At 35.4% G+C, this 23368-nt stretch overlaps 1 long non-coding RNA gene across 1 annotated transcript; it reads right to left on the bottom strand.

Moving 5' to 3' along the window:
* Positions 1-493: 493 nt before the first annotated feature.
* LOC141482635 (uncharacterized) lies at positions 494-1610 on the bottom strand. Its single transcript, XR_012465628.1, has 2 exons — positions 1215-1610; positions 494-872 (listed from the first exon to the last, which is right to left on the bottom strand). It is a non-coding gene; the product is annotated as an uncharacterized lncRNA (long non-coding RNA).
* Between the last annotated feature and the right edge of the window lie 21758 nt (positions 1611-23368).

Genomic DNA, 23368 nt, shown 5'->3' with positions numbered 1-23368 from the left:
ATTTGAATTATTTTATGACGATTTTTTATATTTGTCTGTATCGTTACTTTGTTATGTTTATATGTACAAGAACTCAGAACTCCGAACAATTGAAACTCAGGTTATCTACACATAATAGATTCGTCCGGTGGTATCTATATCAAAGGATGCTATTTTGAATGGGAATTTCGAAAAAACTACAATACGAAATGAATTTCCAAATATCACACTTGAAATTTAATGACAAATGTCAATCATCTATAATAATGTCCTGAATAAAATTCAAGATATAAAATGCCACTTTTCGTTATATCGACCCAACGAATCAGAATTTAAAATGACAGACAAACTTATTTCCTTTATTTCTAAAATGTCCTGTTTTTGTCAACTCAGTATCTTTCAATATGATGTTTCTTCATCTCTATAAAATCTGGTATATAATTTTTTGTTATTGCATATTTTTGACAACTTTCCCTGTATAAGATAAGTTTTCATTTTCAAAAAAAGATGTGTGTGATATGTATTTTATTTATTTTGGTAGTATATTATAAAGCCATTTATATAAAATATCAACGTTATTGAGACTGCAGCTGAACAAATTTCCTTTGAAATGACCCATACAGAACGGCGTGTTTTTCTTGAATTTTGGAACACACCACGATGAATATTCAAAGTCTTCCAAATTCATTACGATTGTGTATATATTGAATAGACGCAGTTTGTCCAACAAATCACTGAATATCGACAAATTCTAGCCTCATAATGTGCAACTATAGACTGAAAAAATGGAAACTGCTGAGATTTGAATCTCGTTCTGGAAAGGTTGCTATGACGGTTTTGAATGTTGTTGTTGAGATGACTCTGACTGATACTGCACACGTTGATGTATTATTCTGAAATAAATTCGATTTTTCAATAAAAAAATACACTGAAATAAATTCGATTTTTCAATAAAACATACACTAAAAAAAATTTTTTGGCAACAGAGAGGGTAATGTCTTTCATGAAGTAATTGCTACACTTATAATGAAAATAAAAAATCAAGTGTCTTTCAAAATAAAGAATTTAAAACACATATTCTGCACGTACTAAGTGAAGGAAATATATTGTATGAAAACACTACTTTATGCGGATCATATCTGTGAGTGAGAATTTTTGACCCGAATGAAAAATATTGTATACACCCAAAAACTCTTTGCCTATAAAACAAAGAAAAAATTGGAAACAGTACTAACCTTAATTTTGTACAATCTCAAATGAAACGACAAGATTCGGTTTCCCAATGTCCATCAACCCTTTGAACACAATAGCGTATTTTCCTGATGAACATTCTTCTAAGTGAGGACGATACGCCTCCGTCACTCGGTGGGGCAGAAATGATACTTTATCTCCCAAATCTAACAAGACCGCCTCACCAAATTTTCCTTTCACGTTTTTGGCAGTGAATATCCTCTGCGGCATCTCCACAGGCAAATCTGCTACTTTGATACTTGGCTTTCTCTTCACGATCGAACTTGCATTCAACTTTTGTAAATCCATCTGTGAAAAATAAACAATGAAAGCTTTATGTTTTGATTCACAATATATGCGAATACTATCTCAAACAAACCACGATATGTAACACATTTGACTGAAATCATCCAACATATATATATATATATATCGAGAAAAATTTTGGAAATCAAATGATTCAACAATTCTCACCAATTTTCAATTGAATTACATTTGAATGAATTCATCTGAGGAAAAAGTCAAACCTAAAACACTTACTTTCAAATAGAATCGGTGCACTTGTCACTGGTATCACTTTCAATGGATGCAACTAACTCATTTCGCCATGCATGACGTATTTATAGTAAAATGAGTGATGACATATTTTAAAATGAAACAAAGAGCCTTTGTTTCGTCGCTTTGGGAACTGCGTATCTCCGGATGTAGATTCGACATTGACAGTGATCAATGTCACTTTGGGTTTGAATATAAAAATTAGTGATGACATATTCTGAAATGGAACAAAAGAAAATCAAAGAGTCTTTGTTAGATGCATATTCAGCGTTGACATTGATCCATGTCACCTTGGATTTGAATAGCGCAACAAACACATGAATTCTGCTTTTTTTCCCCATTTTATTTGAAGTACTACATGTGATGATGCGACTATTATTAGTGAAGATACAACTTCGTGCCCTCTTGGCATCGTCTCCGTTTTTTTTTCTCTGTTGATGAATTCTGCATTCGTTTCCCTTTCATTTGATGTGCTGCACGTTGAGATTCAGTTATCATTATTAAAGATGTGGGTTAGTGCCCTTCTGACATGTTGCACCATATTTGTTTTTTCTTTATAGATGAATTCTGCAATTTTTCTTCTTTCATTTGACATGATGTACGTAACGATACAAAGTTTTTTCAATGATTCTCTTTGCAGTTCTTCCTATGCTGTTTCACATTAGGCGCTCGATATTATATTTTTCATAGTCTACACATTAAATCATTTGAAATGAGTACCCACACCGACCTGTTGCGACTAGTATAGCGAAAATAGGTTATGAGGTCCGTTTGGCTTCGTAAAATGATTTACTATGTTTTTTGACATCTAAACGAATCCATTGATATCAAAATCATCGGAATCGGACGACCGGAAGTAAAAAACCGGAAGTGACCTGTTTTTGACGGATTCGAAACCTTCTCATCCTAAGGAATCCAAAAATAACATATGTTTCAGTATACGATGATTATTTCATTTTTTTGTCAACAAATTATGTGTTTTGAATCAAACTTTTGCAATTACATTACACTCGTAGTTGTTCATAACCCAACAACTTTTAATTTCAAATATGTTCAATGTTTTTTTCCAAATGTGCAATTTTTTCTATGCTATTTCACATTAGATGCTCGATATTATACTTTTCATAATCTAAAAATGACATCATTTGAAATGAGTACCCACATCGGTCTGTTGCTGCTAGTATAATGAAAATAGGTTATAAGGCCCTTTTGGCTTCGACAAATGATTAATTATGTTTCATGACATCTAAACGAATCCATTGATGTCGAAATCATCGAAATCGGAGGACCGGAAGTGGAAACCGGAAGTGGTCGTTTTTTGATGGATTCGAAATCTTCTCACCCTAAGGAATCCAAATATATCATATGTTTCAGTATCCAATGATTTTTTCATTTTCTTTGTCAATAAATTCTGCGTTTTGAATCAAGCTTCTGCAATTGGAATAAACTTATAGTTGTTCATAACCCAACATTTTTTAATTACAAGTTTGTTGAATTTGCAATTCTTCCTCCATTTCTTATCCTTTCATTTGACGTACTGTGTGCGACGATCCGATCATTATTAGTGAATATACAACTCAGTGCCCTTCTGACAGTTGTGCTATTATTTTTTGTAATAACTCATTCATTTCCACAAATCGTCACACACGCCACGCTGACTACGTCACTTTCAAGCTTTTGATGTTTTATCACTATTATTATTATTATTCGACCCTCATTCTCCAGTTCAATTTCATCTAGCACAATCAATCGAGCGATATTTGATTTCTCCATTCTGATTGGCTGACCGACACTACTCTGTAACAGAAGTTAGGTTGGGTGTTCCACAAGGTTCCGTTCAAGAGTCTGAAAATTCGCAAAATGAATCTTCATATGACAAAGCATGGACTTTAGTCATTTCCTAATGATGCTAACTTGGTTAGCGAAACGCGTTAAATGATAAATGACTGTCATATTGAAACACGAAAAACCGTTACGACAATAACGATGAAACGATAACGAATGAACGCACGGAAAACGGTCGAAAACGCACGAAAAACGATCGAAAACGCACGAAAAACGATCGTAAACGCACGAAAAACGATCGTAAACGCACGAAAAACGATCGAAAACGCACGGAAAACCACGTATTTTGAAATGTCATTGTCGAATACTTTGCTCTCCCATTGCCCTCACGTTGAGTCCACAAAGCTTAACCTCTCGACACTTTTGGATCTCCTCTTTCTCCTAACTTGGTTAACAAAGATACGAGACTTCCGACATGTTGGAACGCTAGACTTCTGTTGAATCGACATGTTTTTTTCTTAAATGATGTATTTTGAAACGCCCTGTATACACATCAATATCATATTTCAAATCGACATGTTTTTTTCCTTAAATGATATATTTTGACGCACCCTGTACACTTCGACGTCATATTTGTTTTTCAATGATGTATTTTGAGATACCTTGTACACATTGAGGGATCGCACGTTGAAAACTTACAGCCTCGTGGAACTGTTATGTTTTTTCTTAAATGATGTATTTTGACGCACCCTGTACACTTCGACGCCATTTTTTTTTTCAATGATGTATTTTGAGATACCTTGTAACATTGAGGGATCACACTTTGAAACGATACAGCCTCATTAATCTGTAATGTTTTTTCTTAAATCTGATTCATTATTATTAATATATCACTTTCGCGCTTCCAATTTTCGTCGAGTAGTTCACGATCAATTCCAAAACCGGCAACGCTACATTACTCCATAAACAATGATTCATTGTACAACTGGCAACGCCGAACCTGCCATGCTGGCATGTATTGACATTTGACAGATGCAGTCTTATGAGTCTAGTGTTTACAGTGTCCTTCTTCAACCAATAGATAGTTCAGCTAGTGACTCATAGATGACTCTCTGTGTTCTATAACTTTTGTTTTTTCCATATACTTTTGTATCGATGAATCGAGCGCCTATTTTTGTGCGGTTACTGATAACAGGACATGAAAAAATTCTGTATGATAAATTATTATAATGAATCTCTCAATATACGCAAAGCCACGTAAATTTGTGCATCGATTACGTCACACGCGCCTCTCGCTCTTACACACACATGCACCTCTTTACATGAAATATTAATTATTTCCCAAATCTAAGTATATTTTCCTATTTTCAATATGATAATGACAATTACATTCTATGGAAATCAAAAATAAAAATGCTGTCAAGTATAATGAATGAGTCAATTTCGGTCCCGACAAAACTAACGCTGTAAATACCCAACATTCGCAGTTAACTTCAATATCTTACGATGGTGTAGAGGCTAAGGACAATGTCTACGGCGCGGACGACCCAGGTTCGAATCTCATGACTATAAACTTTTTTCAATTAAAATCACGTTACTGAAGGGGGCCGAGGGAGCTGATAGGTTAGGTGGAGTACCAAGGGGCCGATAGGTTAGGTGAAGTACCAAGGGGGCCGAGGGGCGGAGTTCTACGTTTAAATCGCTACTATACTCGTTCCATCCTGCGTCGATGACGTCACACGTTTCCCCCTCACAGACACCGTCCTGCACCCTCATTGACATTTGACAGTTGCACAGACACCGATCCGTATTGACAGACATCATAAAACCGGCAACTGCGCATACTGCGTCGCATGACAACACCCATATGTCTAGTGTTTACAGTGTCCTTCTTCAACCAATAGATAGTTCAGCTAGTGACTCATAGGTGGCGCTAGGATTAGTGTTCACAGTGTCCTTCTTCAACCAATAGATAGTTCAGCTAGTGACTCATAGGTGGCGCCAGTGTGGTGTACTCGCGACGATGCATCTGGGTCACGTGACAATTTGGAGCGCTCTGATTGGACTCTGCCGTACGCGTGACCTTGAAAGGAACCAAAAATTGCAGAATGAACCTTAGCCGTTTTCCCATGTTAATCTCCATAAGAAAACTTTTAGAACTCTTGCAGCCTATTTACTCACTTTTTTATATTAACACAGTAATTGAACTTTCTGTGCCTTTTTGTGAGAACTGTTGTAAGCAAAGCTGTAAATAAACTCGCCACATTTCCATCTGACCACTCGATTCGAAAAACAATGAATATCGATTCCAAACCCAGCGATACATCACACTGACCACCCCTAAAATTCCACCCCGACAAATAATCACGTGTCGGGTGTCAAATCTTCCTCTCCCTCGTATCCAGATTGATAGCCACAACTCCGCAACTCCTATCCATAATGTATTTTTATTGTTGTAGTAGAGGCGATCGCTCATATTTACGACCGTTCAACTAACAGAGTGTTTAGTCCGGTTGTGCCCGGATTTAGGTCATATTATAGTCAAAGGATGGTCTCCCGGGGGCAGTTTATTATTGGTCTCTGCCTCTGCCTTGTATACGCTTTGGTCAACACTATCTACAGAAGGGTGGGAGAGCTCGAGGTGGAAAAGATAGTTTATGGGGTAGGTTCCGTGGCGGTTTTAAATAATATCTTATCTGGTTTGGAGGAACGTGAAATAACAGTTTCGGACTACGTATTTTTCGGTTTTGAAATTGTTGTAACTTTAATTCAAAATCATAGTCTGTTATCACCGGTCGCTGATAGGCTGCTCAAGTTGATTCGGTAAGGATGTGAGTGAATTATTTTGAACACTATGTCTAGTTTATGTACGCAAAATTCCATCAGTTGGATATTCTGACATTTATGAAATGCATATAACTCACACTTAGTTTTTCATTGTCGATATCTAACGTAGATATACAGCATTCAAGGATTATGCATGTACAATGAATTACTAAATATTCCTTTCAATATTTCAGAGCCTATGATGTCTTATCCAGAGATTTTTGCAAATTACTTTCCTCTATTTCAATTCAATCAACTGTAGAATGAAAAGTCCCGATAGTTGCTCATTGTGATAGTTATTAATGATTCTTGTGGTGTGACAAAGAAGTAAACAGACATGTATCTTCTTTCTGTTTTATACACTCCAATTTTACAAAAAATATTTAGAAACTACAGTAGAAGTCCATTAGTACGGCATACAATAGTCCGAAATGCCCGATAGTCCGGCATCGCTCCGGAAAATTGTAAAAATTTTGGTTTTCTCCAAAAGTGTGTCTTGTTAACAGCCGTCTATGCTATTGCACCGTCTTGAAACCAGGTAAAAAATACAACACTCCAAAAATGCTGGAGAAAACTCTGGCCAGCTGCAAACCCTGCATCTGACCTGACTCTATAGACTGATGAGGAAAACAACCATCAAGACGCTCCGAACAAACTTTTGGATATCGTTAGAAGTGCTGACAATCCCTTGAAAAACCTGCCTGTAGATAAGGTTGAGGAGTGGCTTCTTATCGACGAGAATAAGCCTGTTGAACAAGAACTAACCGATGAGGACATTATCAACACTGTAGTAAACCATCACCCCACTCAAAATATTGAAGAAAGTGACTCAGATGTCGAAACGGAAGAAAAAAGGAAAAAATCAGCTGGGCAAAAGCTGCAGAATCACTAAATGAGTTTATCTCTTTTCGTGAGGCTAGTAGGTAGGTAGGTCTGAAGTGAGTGGGTCTATTCGATCCTCCACGACAACCCACAAGGGTTTATTGTGGCTCACACCTATTCACACTCGGCCAAATAAACCCAGCTTCTTGACGAAGCCAATTAGTTTGTATGGTGAGTGGTATTTCAGGTCAGATGGTGAGAGTACGGATCTGTCGGACTCAAAGAACCTGATTCAGTCCCCAGCGGGGCAGGAACAAAGTATATGCTCTGCATATTTCAATATTTTATTATATTTTATATTTATTTTTATTGTAATTGTACTTGTTTTATTCAATCTTTTGTATATTACCAGTTTTCATCTTTACACCATGAGTTATATTTATAATGGAGAAAAAAAAATTCATTATGATTTATTACCACGTAGTAACGGCTACATCTATCAATTCAGTTATTTTTATATTCATACTTTCAAATCTTTGTCAATGAGATGCAAAATCTGACAATAAAAAATTAAAATTATATTTGATTTGATACCTATTATCCAGAAAAGTAGATTATTTTGATATAATTTTTCTGAATAGAAATCGCGCCCTATTTCTGTCCGATACATCTGTGAACAAATATAACTTCTACCGCCAAATCAGTGTCAGATATCCGTTCGTATACGCACTAGGGAGAATTCAATTTCCTCCAAACTCTTCCATGTAGAAAAAACCTATTGTGTGCCGTTCGTCAAAAACCATCCTGAGCAGACACTAATTCGATTATCAATTTGGATACCAAAGCAAGCGATGTTATCGGACGTGATCAATCCTGATAGAAGAGACAAAAAAAGACACCAGAGTCTCGCTGTAACAGCATCAGTTTCAGATTTTTCGGAGAATTTGAAATTCAAACAACGCGTGGCGTATGTTTGATGGAAAGGGAAATGGGAAAAAAGCGCTTAAATCCTTTTGAAAACAATGTCGATCCCGATTATCCTCCATCATCGATACGGAGACGTGAACATTAAAAATGCTCCGCCTCTACAGTGGCGCGTAGAAGAAAATTGGATTTTGCGTTTCTGGAATATCGACTTAAAGCAAAAGTTAGATACATAGTTTATGTAAACTTATTTTAATGTTAATACATTCAACTGTACTTCAAAAACTACTTACTTACTTACTTATGTGAGTCGAATTTTATGTTGATTCATATATTCCGTAGTTCTTATTGATAATATCAATTTGGAATATATAACGAATATCTATAAAATACAAACAATATACAAATTCAAGTCCACGCGAAAATATTCATTCCGGAAAGACACAATCCACACATTCCTTTCGATTGAATGGTTTTCAAGCTGATTGCTTTTTTTACTCGGAGTTTTTTTACATTTTTTGTATAAGCCAACATGTTTTTTTTCGAAAATATTCGACCTAAGTTTCTTTATTGGAGTATAATTTTCGTCTTCCATTATTCATTCACAATTCAAAAACTAGCCAATTTCAGAAACAAACAACCAACATTGACAAGTAAAAAAATGCGAATTTTGTAAAAATATAAATGTCATTTTGTTTTCATCTGAAACTCTCCGTGAAGTTACCTTGATTCTTCTTCTTCTTGATGACATTGATCCAGAGAATGGCTTTTTATGTGATATTAGTAAGAACATTTGTTAATGGAAGTATTTTTCATGAAAAATCACAAATATATTTTTATTCTTTCAATATTTTTATTGGATGAATAACGTTTTCCACATGATTCAACAATTGGCTTGTTTGGAATTTTGATCAATGATTAGTATAGTATTCTGAAATGTGTCGTCAAAAAAATAATAGCTTTTTATAAAAGTGAGGTTCAATATTGTGAGTGAAAAAGTTTGCGAAACGGGCGTAGCGAGTTGAGCAGCTTCACGAATAAAATGAAACTTAGTTTTATTAATACAAATATCATACAAAATTTTTTGTACAACTATCCTGTTTTCATAATGAGATAGATTGAATTGAAGGGGTTATATTTTTTAGGAGTAATTGATTTTTGGGAAAGAAAGTTTTTGGCTTTCTACTACTCCATCTTGATACAAAAAAAAGGATGAGGGAATCTTCCATGGAAAGGAAGGAAGTAATCAATTTTAAAATGAGTAACTCTATACATGGATGTGTAGATCATGCAAAGAAGTAACTTTCAGACACAAACTGAAAGGAAGTCCTCCTGAAACAGCTACTTTCATATAAACATTGAATTACACGAAAGAAAAAATTCTTTCGAAACAAATACTTTTATATGAACACTGAATTATACAGAAAATACTTTTCTCTACTCAGTGAATGATATCTGATTTTTATTCCACAACGAATTGGAATACAAACTGAGTAGAGAAAATTATCTTCTGTATAATTCAGTGTTCATATAGAAGTATTTGTTTCGAAATAATTTTTTCTTTCGTGTAATTCAATGTTTAAATGAAAGTAGCTGTTTCAGGAGGACTTTCTTTCAGTTTGTGTCTGAAAGTTACTTCTTTGCATGATCTACACATCCATGTATAGAGATACTCATTTTGAAATTGATTACTTCCTTCCTTTCCTTGGAAGATTTCCTCATCCTTGTTTTTTGTATCAAGATGGAGTAGTAGAAAGCCGAAAACTTTCTTTTCCAAAAAGAGATAGATTGATTTATTATTTCTATAAAACACATTTTGATATATATCTTTTGTCAGTTAATTATTTTCATGTAATCGCATTTGCTGTGAAGTAGCCATGTCAGGTGACGCCGAATCACCTGGTTAATAACAAACAGTATTTCTCACAACTCGAACATTTTATTTAAAGTCACATTTGAAGTTTTTGCTGGTGTTTAATGTATTGCATAATGAAGAATAATAGTGTGGAATTGTATGTTCCTGATGATATTGAAGAGCTTCAAATGAATTGTTACCAAAAAAATTGGCTCAGCAGTACGACATTGCAAATTCTAATTTTCTTAGCTAGTGTAGACTTGAAAACATCGAAGGAAATTTCAGCGAAAGCGTCTTTTTAGCATATCTAGAAAAGAAATAAAAATATGGAGCTCGTCAACTTTGTGGAGCGAGTTTTCAATGATGAAGTCGTGTGGGCTCGTTAAGAATGGTGTTAATACAAACAAATATTTCAGCGTATTAGCATTCTTGAAGCAAAAAAATGAAATTTATAGGCTCAAAATATCAAAAACTCTTACGTTTGAACAAGTCCAGAGGTTCATAAGGTTCTATATTAATAGAAGATATTAAATTAATGAATAAATCATTGATTGTTCAAATTCCAAATACAAAAACGAAAATAGGTCATCCTTTTTGCATTGTGGAAAAAAACATTGACTATTTCAATAGATACGTTGCATTACGCCATTCTGTTATCAATTATCAACGTTTTTTACTGAAATACTCAAATTATGAATGCAGTGTCTACCCAGTTGTTATGAACACGTTTAGGAAAATGCCCTCTAGTATTGCTGAGTTTCTGAACCTCCCAGAACCAAAGGAATATACAGGTCACTGTTTCAGAAGGTCTTTCTGCTCCTTTGCTAGCAGAATCAGAAGCAAATATAACGAATATTAAAAAGCACAGAGGATGGAAGTCGATAACAGAAGCTGCGGGTTACATCTATCAATATGTTTCTTATAAAAAAGTTATTGCTGAAAGAATAATCCCAAGAGCTGGCTCCACCGTCACAGCATCGTCTTCTTCAGTTCAAGAAATAAATGTTAATGCCCATGAAATTGTCAACTCAGCTAGTTCAAATATATTACAAGGCTCTTCAACATCGCAAGGTATTGATATCAGCAGTTGTTCGAATTGTACTTGTCATAATTATTTTCATAAATAATAATAATAATGTGATCTATTGTTCATAATAAAACTTCCATCAAAATGAAATTATTATGTTTTGTTCATTGCTATTTAGTTGAAAAAAATCATCGTGTTGAAAATAATTTTAACACTGGTGTAAAAATGTTTTTAACACGCTACTTTATAAACATCATCTTTTGATACCCTTGAACCATTAAAAATGTCACATTTGTTTACAGTTGTACAAAATATCTATTTATTGAGTTCCACTTTCACTTTCAAAGTAACTGCAATAACTTTTTTGCTCACATAGGATTTATCGGGTTTGAAATTTAAAACTTTATTTAAATTTCATCTGACTGAATATGTAGAGATTTCTTTCAGGCATCGCGACAATCTTTTATTATGATTTCAATTCTGTAAAGTCATAAATGAATGTGGTTAATGTTATTTCAAATTTAATTTTGTTCTTTTTAGGGCACTTAAATAAAAGCTTCTTTTAAAAGTTTTTTATCATTATTTTATTTTTTTCAGTTTCAATAGATAGTTATCGATCAATATAAAAGTCCATCTATAAAACGGAGAATCCTTCAACAAAAAACTCAAGGAACGGGGAAAACAATTATTAGGATAAACTATATTCTATAGAAGTAGGTAGGTACCTACTCCTCCGGCATACCTTATAGAAGAATTAACTTGTTATATTTCTTAGTCTATTCATTTCATTGATGGCGTCATTATTACATGGCCAAGTCCCAGTTAATTTCAAACAGTCTAATCCTTTTATCAGTAGGCCTTCTATTGATGTGACTCTACTTAAAGCCACGTACGCTTGTCCGGCAGCGAAGAATTTTGAACCCAAGTATACAACAGCGTGGTCAACCATACTACCCTACATTTTGTGAACTGTACGAGCCCATAATAAAACACTTGGCAATATTCTTCGTTCAGCTATACCATGGCTGAATTTAGCTGGAAATTGCACAGATTTCGGTTGAATAACGTGGATCCCATCTTTGCCGAAGTCGATACGGACTGATCGAATGTCCGTGTCATACATTTGTGCTCTCCGGAAACAGGACTATATAATTTCTATTATATCGCCGGTGACACCATTCACTAGACCCTTAGACACATCATCATTGTATCACAACATCACCTTGGCCCCCACAAATATTTTCAACTCTTTAGGCAACCCCCCAGTCTTATTTATATCAGATGGTATGATATTATTTAAATCTGGATGTGGCATCTATTTCATGGTGGGCCTACCAACTGCCTATCATGAACGAATGCGTATACAAAATTTCGTGTCCCTGCTATTTATCGCTGAGGAGATCTCTAGTACGGAGCCGATCCTGGCAGCAGCATCAGGTCACGTTTATGATTAACATGCACTGTCATCGGTTCTGGATCAGCATGCTACATTTCAGGTCAATCAGATACCGGGAAGTGTATCAAATTAAACCTGCAAGATTTGTTAACATGCATACAAGTCAAGTTAAATAAAAGCTTTTAAAAAATGAAAATACTCATCAGTCGCCGAAACAGGTTTCAGAATGTACTGTTTAAAACTGATCTCAATGATAAAGTAAGGTTATGTTACAAAAATCCCTGATGAAATTACTGAAGCAAATGAGTAATCTTCTCTTCTGTTGTTCGAGAAGAAAATGTTTAGCTATTACATCGCCTTCTTGCATTAGTGAACGACTGTCCATCTCGTATCAAAAGCTGACTTCCCCTTCTTTCAACCTTACACAACGGCACTGCTTCTCCACACACGGTCTCCGGGGTCCCGCGAAAGTGGAGCCCTCTGTGACACTGATCGATGCAAGGATCAAAGATAAATTAGATCGGTCTTGGCGATAACACGATGCATGATGAATCTCGCGAGATAAAGCTCGGGAGATTGCATACGAGCCGTCGAATAAAGCGGAAAAAGGGTCCCGTGTTATAACAACTCCCAACAGGAAGAGGATATATCGATAGACCGGACGGCCTGAGCTATTATAGAGTTTATAATGTAATTGACGATGAGGAATTTCTATTCGAAGGTGATATGTTTGTCTGTCTTAAAGGAGGTTCAGATTGAGAGATTGACTAATTTGTGACCGGTATTTTCTTGTAGAAAAGTGGCTCGATTTTGTGAATGATCGTTTGAAAGGGCCTTTATGAACACAAATCGATGGGAGACGTATCAAGCAGTCGTATCAAGTGTGCAATATATGGATATTGTGTGTGCAAGAGACAATCAGGACTGATCTCAAGTTACTAGACCAGTGAATAAAAGTGGTATTCAAAAACTTCAAAAAAAAGTCTTAGGGAAACTGCTTTGGATTTTTCCTCAAATACAGTAGAAGAATCAGCAAATTTCTTTGCAGATTATCTCACCAATACTTTACACACAAACACTTTCCAGAAATGAAATAAAAATGGTGAAAAAGCCACCTGAACATTTTCTCAATGATCAACTTGGAGGGCTGAAGCGAAGGCCGTGAAAGTTCTCTCAGATTTCACAGGCACTGGTGTAAAGAAGCTTGCTTAGAGAAAAATTTCGAATTCTTATATTTCAGAAATCACTGCAGAAAAACAAATGCTTGTGGCACTTTTGTTGCTACCTCAAATAATAAGAGTGAAGACTGTGGAATTTAATGACTTCTCCTCTATGGTTGCACAAGACATAATTGACAGTTGACCTCAAAGTTATTATGAAACAACAACAAAAATCAATTGGCGCTCCAAGGCAACTTGATGGATTCCAGTGGCTCATTTGCTTTTTCAGCTGCAGGAAAACCTGCAGAAATCTGCAGCACCACGTTATCTGAAGATCTTGGTTTGCCAATGTTCTCTCTTTCATAGAGTAAAATGTAGGGTGTGTTCAGACGCTTCAATATATTCAAGATATTGTCAGAATATTTAGTGACACGACTATCGTCAAACTTAAAACAGTCCGTTTCGTCTTTGACTAATGCGTGATAGAATAGAATAGAATATTTATTGAACTATGTTATATACAAAAGTACGTTAATAGCATTTTTCTTTCTGATTGATTCGGCGGTTACTTGATGAAGATCCATAGTAATTTCAAAAACTACACCTCAACGATTTGATCTCCACAAACTTCATTTGGAAAATATAGCACATTTTTCGCTAAGACATTAGCTTTTTCAAGTGATTTTTCAAGTGATTTTCAAGTGATTTGACAAATCACTTGGAAAAGCTAATGTCTTAGCGAAACATGTTGTGATATATTTTCCAAATGAAGTTTGTGGAGATCAAATCGTTGAGGTGTACTTTTTGAAAAAACATTTATAGCAAGTCAGTTAGATTAAACATACATAAAGATATATTGAAAATATATTGAAAATACCTAGAAGGACATACTAGCGACAAATAAAGATTGCCACGTTGAGTATATTTATGATCATTCCGATAAATAAAATGGAGTAGTGATGATATTTATCAGAGCACTTCTGAGAAAACAGAGTCGAGCGAATGGGATCTGAAAGGAGTGTTCAAAGAGGCACTTCAGGATGTTGCATATATTCTTTAAACTCAACCACTGAATAGAAGCAGTGCTGCAAAAGAAATCTTTTTATCTTTTTTTGGAAGGAAATTATATTGAGTGACTTGATATAAGATGGTAATATATTATACACATGATAGTCTGGTGAATTTATTTGGAAGACTGTAAGCGTGTACCTGGGAGTTCTGATATAATGTGATCGTCTTGTATCATAGGAATGTACTTGAGATTGTGTTACCAAATTTCTTTGCCTGTGTATTTCTGTAAGAGTCTCATATATGTATAAGGAAGGTAGCGATAAAATTTTGAGGCGAACGAATGTTCTCTGCTATTAAAATTTAAAATTATTCTCAGGGCCTTTGAGGAGTTACCCCATATTATGATACCGTAAATCATATGGGCATGAAAAAGTGCAAAGTAGGTACTTTTCAGTGTATCATGATTAACATATCTCTTCAATTGCCGAAGTAAAAATAGCATACTAGAAAGTTTATGTCTAAGTTGTTCAATATGACAAGTCTGTTATCAATAGTTATTCCCAATAATTTAACGTAATTGTCCTCCATGAGAGAATTATTTGTAGAAAATGTGATATTCTGGGTTTTACTATGATTAAATTGTAGCTTATTAGCCTGAAACCAATATTCGGCTTTTTCTTGTAACGCCAGTGATAACATCGGTAGTTGCTGATAGTCATAGTGTGAGAGGTAATCAGGGTAGTATCATCAGCAAACAAAGTACACTTTTCCGGTAATAGAAATTGGCGCAAAACATTAATGTAAATGATGAACAGTAACGGTCCAAGGACCGAACCCTGTGGGACACCATGTATGTTAGTTTTTAACTCTGACCTCTCATTGATGACTTCATCAACTTGATAGCGATTTTTTAGGTAAGATTCAAAAAGCTTTAGAGCAACTCCTCTCAGTCCATAATAACTCAGCTTCTGAAGAAGGTTATATAATGATGACCAGATTCAACGCTAGAACCACAGTGAACAATGTCTTCATGGAGATTATAATAGTGGTCTGCTAGATTGAATTGATCATCTATTTCGATCTTTCGTAAGAGTTTGGTGCTTCCGTCAGAAGTTGGGTCATGTTTGAAGATCAACAGTGTTATTATTAGATTGACTGATGCCTCAGCTATACTTGCTGTCTTATAATAGTCAGTTAGTTTGGCGCATGTTTGGCAATACAGTTGATCATCCGTCGTTGGAAGTTCCATTACACATGATTCAACAATAAGCTGTGCACTGACTGATTATCAGTCATATAAGGAAACGCTAGTTGAAGTTTCAGAAATGGATCTTCAACTAGCGTTGGACTAAAAATATGTTTTTAGTGAATAATTTTATTTTTCAAATCAATCTTTTGATTGTCAAGCACCTTAATTCTAATTTTTCGATTTTTTGAAATATTTAAGTAACTGAATTTTTTAGGTGTACAATTTACGATGAAGTTTCTATTGTTGAAATCCATATTCTGGTTTGCTTTCAAATGATCGAATGAGATTTTGAAATGTATCTTCCATTTCGTTCAAAACTTTTTTCTATACTGAATCACGGGTTATTGAAAATATTTAAATATTTCATCTGTAGTACAAAATTTCGCTAACACTTATAGGTAATTCTCAAAATATGTTTTTTATTTTGATTTTCTTTTGAACAACCTATCAAGGAGGTTACGTATAGCGCCATTTGCCCAAGAATAACTCAAGCGAAGTTGATTCATACTGTTATTTTCTATCCATTCACTTTTATATTTTTATTCTTTATAGTTTTTATATTCTCAAACTTACATTTATGTGTTGCATGAGAATATTCATTATTATTATTATCATTATTTATTTCGATATGTAGCATATATATTATCACTTTCTGACTACTTTTTTACACCAAAGTGCTGAAATCACCAAATGTTCAAATATTACGTTCAATGTGTATAACTTATATTCTTTAAAATAATAACACTTTGACAAAGTTGTGTATCTTATATTTCTTAGAATAGTAACACTTCGTCAATGAGATTTCATCTTCAACAATAAAGTATATTTTGATTTGATTCGATTGCAATAATTGATAGTTACGTACAGCGCCATCTGCCCACGAATAGATCAAGAAATATCAATTAGGTTACGAACAGCGCCATCTGCCCGCGAATAGATCAAGCAATAAGGCCGATAATTCTGTCAATACAGATCCCGATCTTGAGAGTTACACACAAACATGCATACAAACAATCATGCATACATACAGGCGAAGCTAATATAAAGCGTGTTAAAATCGTTTATACACAATTCACTGTTGTCGATATGGATTTCGGACGACCTACTCCACAGTCCAGGCAGTGAGCATAGTCGTTGGAGGGATAGCTGAGGGTCTTCAGACTGGGGAGTTAACAGGTCTCACACTCTGTGACTCATCTAAGGCGTTTGGCAGTATCTCCCACGAGCTGCTGCTGGCAAAACTCAGGCACTATGGGGTAAGGGGAACCTCACTGAACGTCCTATTTGACCAACAGTCAACAAGTAGTATCGGTCAACGGAACCACTTCGCTACAGGCTGATACTATCATAGCGTGCCACGGGAATCCGTTCTTGGGCCACTGTTGTTTAAAATTCATATCAATGATATATTTTATTACTTGCTTCCTGACATGTGTATTGCTTTTGCTGATGACACTCAGTTGATAAATTCGCACCATAATCGATTTCTACTCAATCAACTAATGGCGACTACTGCATCTAGATCTGAACTGTAGTTAACGACAAATAAACTCGAAATTAACAATGATAATACCCAGCGCACATAATGTTTCCTTCTGATGAAAACATTTCGAATGGATCCACCTTTGAACTTCTGGGGATAACTATTGATGATGAATTGAAGTGGAATAGGCAGATGAACGATCTATGTAATGAACCCGTTCATCAGACAATATTTCAGTGAATCAATTCTGTTACTTCCATTCTCATCTAGTCCATTGTACTTGAGATTGAACTTGAAATATTGAAAATCAATACCAAGGTCATGATAACGTAATATTTTTTTTCAATGAAGAAATACCGAACGGAAAAAAAAGGTTCTTTTTGAGTTGCAAGAGATATGGGGTGATGAATGCAGGCTTAAGAAACATCAGAATCTTCTATAATAAGACATTTTTTGTTTGTTTCAACCAAAATTGTATCTTTTACAGCATCATCCGCAAAGCTGATTATCTTTTTTTTAAATGATATATATTGTTCAAGTGAATCAAGAACAGCACAGGATCCAACCCCGAACCTTGAGGCACACCACAAACCACATCTTGTTTTCCACTTTCTTCTTTCTGAATCATCATGTCCTGTTTCCTATAATCCAAACATAATTCTCTCAAGTCCTCAGGAATTTCGTTTTAAACAAAAGTGACAGAAAAATGATCCTAGGCACGAGATCAATCTCAACCACCTCATCCCGTCAACGATTTTCTCGAATATATTTCCGAACGAGAAAGTTTCACGGCCAATCTCTCAATGGGTGACCGCATCCTCATCAGTTTGCCCGGTTGTTAGCGTCTCTTAATCAAGCTCTTTCATGGACTTCTCTGCTAGTTATCTGCTGTGAGCCTCTCATTTTTGACAATCCTCCAATCAGCGATTCGCCGCGTCCTTTGACGACGAGACCTTTCAATAGCCACACAAACGAGAATGGATAATGGCCAGTTTCGGGAACAGATAAGTCGGGGAAATACAGAGTTGACGAAGCAAGTTTCGGAAAGCGATAACTGTTTTTCATGGCTGGGGTAACAGCGTGGAGCGGTTTGATGCGTTTATTTTGATTAAAATTGGATATTTTGTTGGAAAAAATGTTACCAGACATCTTTTTAATACACTATTTCCGAATGAATTGTGTTATATACGTTGTAGATAGATAAGATAGATAGATAGATAGATAGCACTTTATTTTCAACAGGTGTACACATTAAAGAAAATATGACATACCCAATTGCGCCTGAATAGGAAGCAGCGACCAAGAAAGAAAGAAAATATGACATTCAATTCAATTGAATTCACATATTACATATTCAATTGACGAATTGAAAATTATATTAATAATATAAATGAAATGCCTGTATTCAATGATATAATATTAGATTGTTTCAAAAAGATGGAATAGTCAATTGCCTTTTGAGGGTGAATACCTATAATAGTGCAAAAAGACAAGAATTTAAGAACTTTTTTTTGGACAGCTTCAATTTGCTGTATGTGAGAATTATAAATGGGATACCGGTGGGACACCGGATCATCGCTTTATATTCTAGTTTGGACCTCACATTAGCACACAATAGCGTGAAAGATGAAGCAGATTTGAAGCCTTTATACTCTGCATACTGTTTTTTATCGAGTAGATAATTTGACATATGTTTCACCAAATTCGCTCAAGAACCAAATTCGCTCAAGAACCAAATTCTGATAGACGCTTGAGAAGAATGAGGAAATCTATTTTTGGTCAAAAGCTTTTCGCATGTCTGTATGAATGATATGCGACCTGCAGTTTCCTATCCAAAGCTTCATAGATACATTGTAAAAGACATGTAAGATTGCTTATGCACGACTTGTTTCCTACAAACCCATGATTGCATTTTTGCGTATCAATTGGGTTATTTCGAAAGTGAATTTGCGAATTCTGGTTTACTTCAATTCGTCAAACTTGGAAAATATTCAACCTTCACAGGTTCTACAATTCCCTTTGACCCTTTCAGTCCAATCGCACATAAATTATCCGCTTTAGGTCAATGATATACAGAGCATGAACAATCTCTCCACCTGAAAACAATTTTCAGGATGAACTGAAAATAATTAAACCAGTTGCGGTTAACAACCAGAGGCTAGATTCCCTAATGAAGGAGATAAACTTTAAACACTTATAAATCATACCTAAATATCAGAGAACACAATACATGTTAACATAGTAGCATTTATTTTCAGGGTAACTTTGAGATAATATTCAAAATTACTTCTCTGAAAACAATATAACAGCAGTTTCCATAAGTGATGATAATTCTATATGTCCGAAAATGCTTCGTTTCGGAGATACGGGGTGTTGAAGTTGATTTTTTTATTCGCTTTTTGAAAATAAGTCTTGCAAAAAATAAATTATTTGCACGAAATTCGGTACCCGGGGTTTTTTTTTGACGTAGGAAATCATAATTTCGTATTAATTTTCATGTAAAATCTAGAGGGCGCTGCGTACGCTGTCATTATTAATTTTAAATTGCCCCAACTTTTGACAGTAAACTTTCGGTATTTTTCATGGAAAAATCTAATTCCCACACCTTTTCTAAGTAAAAAAGATACACCTCCTCAACAACGCTTGAGGTGACCGTTTTCGAGATATTTACAATTTTCTATATCGATGCATATTACTTAACTCCTAGGGCACTGAGTGAAGTTGCTGAGAACATTACAAAAACTAAGTATGTGGTGGATCTCGTCAAAATAAACAACTTCCTCCTATAAAATGTTTAACGAAGAATGATTCGCTTTCGAAATACAGATTGTTGAAATTTTTCAAAACATGGTAGGTAGTTTTTTGCAATTTCAGTTATTTTCATCAAACTTGATACGCAGTATACCCGTACAGACTCCTTCTAAACTGAGCATTATCGAACTGGTTCAATTATTCATTTAGAAAGTGCTACATTTCCGAGTTTGTAAAAAAAAACAATTCGGAGAAGTACTATGTTATTCATTAGGAAAATAAACATATAAAAATTGAACGAAACAACTATTACAACAATTGTTCGAAGTGACGACCCCCAACAGTAATACAAGCTTCTGCTTTCCTCATCAAAAAATTCCGCACCGGTTAAAAAATGCCCGGAGTGTTTCTTATCGTTTCGCAGCAAGCTATGATGTGATCTCTCAACATTTTCTCGTTTTCAATGAGGCTAGCATAAACTAGTGATTTCAGGTGTCCTCAAAAAAAAAGATTGACAGGATTGAGGTCCGGTGACCTCGGGAGCCAATGCTCAGTGCCTCCTCTTCCTATCCATCGTTGGGAATATGCTACGTCTGAAAATTTCTTGCTATCACACTAAAATGAACAAGAGCATCTCCATTCAAACGTAAGGGGGGGAAAAAGGGTCCAATTAAATAATCCCCAATTATGACTACCCATATATTAAAAGAGAAACTGTCTTGGAAATAAGTTTGTATTAACGCACTTCCGCCCAGATGTGGTTGGTATGGAAGTTTATGATATCATTCCTTGAAAAATTAGCCTCATCTGTGAAGAGGATTTTCGATAAAATTTGAAGATGTTGTTCGACTTTTCTTTGAAGCCATTGAGCAAATTCGATACGTGGTTGAAAATCATGTAGCGTATATGCCTGGACACGCTGAATATGATAAGGATTTAATTGAGGTTCCTTTAAAATTCTGTAAACTGGCATGTGACATACATTTAAAGTTTGACTAATTTTTCTTGTACTTGTCTCTGGATGTTCACTAATTTCTTCGAGAACCGCCTCCTCCAATTCTACAGTTCTTGTAGTCCGTGGCCGTTATACCGCAGAACTTGTTTCAAAGCTTCCAGATTCGGAAAGTCGCCGGAAAAGATTCGCAAATGTCGCTACACAAGGAGTCACGCATTGGGGATACCTTTCCTGATAGATGCGTCTGGCCTCGCTTGAATTTCCGTCAGCCAAGCCGTATGCAAAAACCATATCAGACATTTCAGCATTCATAAAGTCGGGCATGGTACCAAAAAATCACTTTATAAACTCCGAACTGTGAATTTGTCAATTAATAGTTAAAAATATGACAGCCAACTTCTATTTTTATAAACAAACTTTCATAGCCTACTCGATTTAATTAACTTAATTTGCATGCAGAGAGTGACAATAATTATTGAAATCAAATTTGGCTATAAAGTATTATGTATCGATATAGAAAATTGTAAATATTTCGAAAACAATAACCTCCAGCGTTGTTGAGAAGGTGTACCTTTGTTTCTTGGAAAAGATGTGGAAATTAGTTTTTTTCATGAAAAGTACCAAAAGTTCAAAAAAGTTGGGGCAATTTGAAATAAATGATGTCAGCGTACGCAGCGCCCTCTAGATGTTTCATGAAAACTAATACGAAATTATGATTTCCCACGTTAAAAAAAAACCCCGGGTACCGAATTTCGTGCAAATAACTTATTTTTTGCAAGAGTTATTTTCAAAAAGGGAACAAAAAAGTTAATTTCAAACACCCCGTATCTCCGAAACGGAGCATTTTCGGACACAAGTTCACATACACTTTTTTTTCAAAATTGTCTCAGAAATACGTCACTTATGTTACCCCCTGTATATAGAATGATCTGCAGTATATACAGGCCAAACTGGTAGGAATTTTGACATATGGCTCCATGATTACATCTGTTTGGACAACATACCTACAATATATGACACAACATGACAAAACCCTACTCACAGGTAATAAAAGGAAGAAAGCCATTGAAATTGAAATATCAAACCCAAAATATACACCCCTGAACGAGCAACTTGAATTATGTGGGTCCCCACTCTGCTCCAATTGGAGCATCTTCAAGTGGCTTCAAGGTCGAATGGATACAATGTAACCCAGATCAACAAGGTTGATGCATTTGCATTTATACCGTTACAGACAGAATCGGAAAACTCTGGAGGAAGCATAAAATGAAAACAGTGTTCATGATCACCAGGAAAATACAAAAAGCCTCAGATCTGCGAAAGACAAAAGAGATCCATTATCAGCTGCGGTGGTATATCGTATACCATGCACCTGCACCTGGGTACCACCAAAAGATATATGGGGACAAGGCTGAATGAACATCGGAGAAACTGTTTTTTTTTTTAATTTAAGTTGTTTATTGTCCCTTCAACCATTCAGGTTATTAGAGACGGCATATTACATGTCATAGTAAATATAAAAATGTAAATAATAGATACGGTTATTCTGATATAATCTAAATTTCATTGACTGAACCAACATCAGTTAGGTAATCTATTGGCTGGGATGGATTGCAACCTTCCTTCAGAAGTTCGGCAAGAGTTGAAGGAAATCCATGTATATGTTTCACTGTTAGGGGGCAGTGGCATAATTCGCAGGTTGGTTCTTGGGTTTTATCGATCAGGTGGGAATGTGTGATGCGGGTGTGTTCAAGGCATAGTCTAGTGACTATGGTTTGTTGTTTTCTTTCCAAGGAATATATTTTTCGAGGGAGTACGGTCTTTTTCACTTCGGCCAATTTCGATTTGGAGAGGTTCCATTCAGCTTGCCACGCATTGATAATCATCTCTTTGAATATTTTTCTGAGGTCAGATTTGGCAGTTCTGGTTATTGTGTGAAGTTTGTCAATATCCGTTGCATCTCTAGCTAATCGATCGGCTATTTCGTTTCCCTTTATATCCATGTGTGATGGTACCCATACGAAGTGAGTCGTTTTATTCTGTTGTTGAAGATGATGGAGTTCTTTTTTAATAAGGATGAGGATCGGATGTGAGGGATAGACTTGAGATATTGCGGTCATTGCACTGAGGGAATCTGTAATGATAACTGTTTTTCCATTGTCGTGGGACCTTGTATATTCTAAAGCTTTGAGGATGGCGGTGGTAAAAGCTGCGGCAGTTCCATTTTCTGTTTTTGAAGCATCTGTGTATATGTGATTATATTCTTGGAAGTGACTCATTATTTGATGGAAGTTTTTCTTGATGATTGTTTGGTTTGTTTCGGTTTTATTGAAACGAATTAATGATTTGTTACAATCTGG

The sequence above is a fragment of the Leptinotarsa decemlineata genome, unplaced genomic scaffold (genome assembly GCF_025532065.1).
Source record: "Leptinotarsa decemlineata unplaced genomic scaffold, Ldec_3_MD MMD2_tig00001719_RagTag_RagTag, whole genome shotgun sequence".
In the NCBI taxonomy this organism is placed as follows: Eukaryota; Metazoa; Arthropoda; class Insecta; order Coleoptera; family Chrysomelidae; genus Leptinotarsa; species Leptinotarsa decemlineata.
Note: the sequence above shows the minus strand (reverse complement) of the source record. Positions and strands in the feature narration are given on the sequence as shown.